This window comes from Hipposideros armiger, unplaced genomic scaffold, assembly GCF_001890085.2.
Source record: "Hipposideros armiger isolate ML-2016 unplaced genomic scaffold, ASM189008v1 scaffold_971, whole genome shotgun sequence".
Lineage (NCBI taxonomy): Eukaryota > Metazoa > Chordata > Mammalia > Chiroptera > Hipposideridae > Hipposideros > Hipposideros armiger.
In genome coordinates this window covers 322111-323698 of record NW_017732321.1, presented here as the reverse complement: position 1 = coordinate 323698, position 1588 = coordinate 322111, and the positions used below count along the sequence as shown (strand labels likewise).

General features: G+C 44.5%; 1 pseudogene; it reads right to left on the bottom strand.

Annotated features, from left to right (window-relative positions):
- Positions 1 to 145: 145 nt before the first annotated feature.
- Positions 146 to 748, bottom strand: LOC109375581 (dynein light chain roadblock-type 1 pseudogene; annotated as a pseudogene).
- Between the last annotated feature and the right edge of the window lie 840 nt (positions 749 to 1588).

Sequence of the window (1588 nt, the reverse complement as noted above, 5' to 3'; positions counted from 1 at the left end):
GTTCATAGAAGGACCTGTCTTTATTTGCAAAACTCTGAACAAGGTGCTGATTTACAGCCTCATCTGAATTGAATGTTATACTACGCAAAAAGTTTTTTATTTTGTTTTTTTAAAGCATTTCAGTTATTTTTAGTTAAAAAACAGCCTTTTCCAAGGGTGACAAAGTGAACTGAAGGTCAGAAGGAGGCAGGGTGTGGGTTTCTCACAAGCTCTTGCTCCAAAACCTACACTTGAGGAGAGAGGGCCCTCCTGCGAACTCAGGGGCAACTGGCCAGCAGAGGGATGACGTCGGGGGTGTGGGCAGGGCTGCAGCCCACCTCAGTCACTAGGTTGGTCTGCATGGGCTCCAAGGTGACTTCCACCTGCCAGTCGGTTGACAAGATTAACACCATTATTCTTGGGGGCATTAAATTAAGGAATGATGCTGGGAGCCCAGAGAGTGGCTTATTCAGTTGGATTCTGAATCACAATCAGGAAATAATTTTTATCGGGTGCAACCATAATTTCATTTTTCTTGGAGCAAATTCGAAGGAAGGTGAGGTCGTTCTGGGGGTCGATCTCACGCACGGTGCTCCGGGCCTTCAAGATGAAGTTGTGCATGAGGCTGGCGTACTGTATGGTGGTGGGATTGTCCATAGTGCTCTTGATGGGGATGCCTTCGGTGTTCACCACGATGATTCCCTGCACGCCCTTCTGGCTCTGATGTCATTTCAGTGTCTCCTCCACCTCTGCCATCTCTGACCGACCCCGAAACTCCGCGTCGGTACTCAGCCAAAAAGTTTTGAAGAGAGCGAAAAAGTGGAAGTCTGATGGTGAGTATGGTGGATGTGGCAACACACCCCATGCAAGGTCCAATATTTTTTGACAGGTGATCAAACTTGTGTGTGGTCTCACGTTGTCGTGATGAAGCACAACTCCTTTACAATTAACAAGCCTTGGACGTTTCTGGATGATGGATTTGTTTAAACTGTCCAATTGCTGACAGTACACATTCTAATTGATTGTTTGATTTCTTGGTAGGAGCTCAAAAAACACAACAGCTTTAAAATCCCACTACACTGAGCATAACCTTTCTCATAACTGAGAGCATAACCTTTCTCTGATGAATGTCTGCTTTCAATGTCATTTGAGGCGAATCATCACATCAGGACCAAGACTGGTTGTGCACCACATTGTTGTAAACAATCCACTTCTCATCACCAGATACCAGTTGCTTCAAAAAAGAATCGTTTTCCTCACGTTTAATGAGCATATTGCAGATGTTTATACGCACAGTCAAATGAACTTCTTTGAGTTCATGCGGAACCCAAATATCGAGCTTGGTTATGTATCCAAGCTTCTTCAGGTGGTCCTGAACGCTTGAATGATGGATGTTCAATGTTTCTGTAATCTCTTGTGACGTATAACGTGGGTTTCACTCCATCAATGCCTTTATTTTGTCGTCATCAACCTTGGTGGGCTTCTCTGATCGAGGAACATCGTTGAGATCAAAATCATCAGCACAGAGTTTCGTGAACCATCGTTGGCACTGACGTTCTTGTAGAGTGTTGTCACCATAAACTTTATGCAACTTTTCACAAGCTTGATG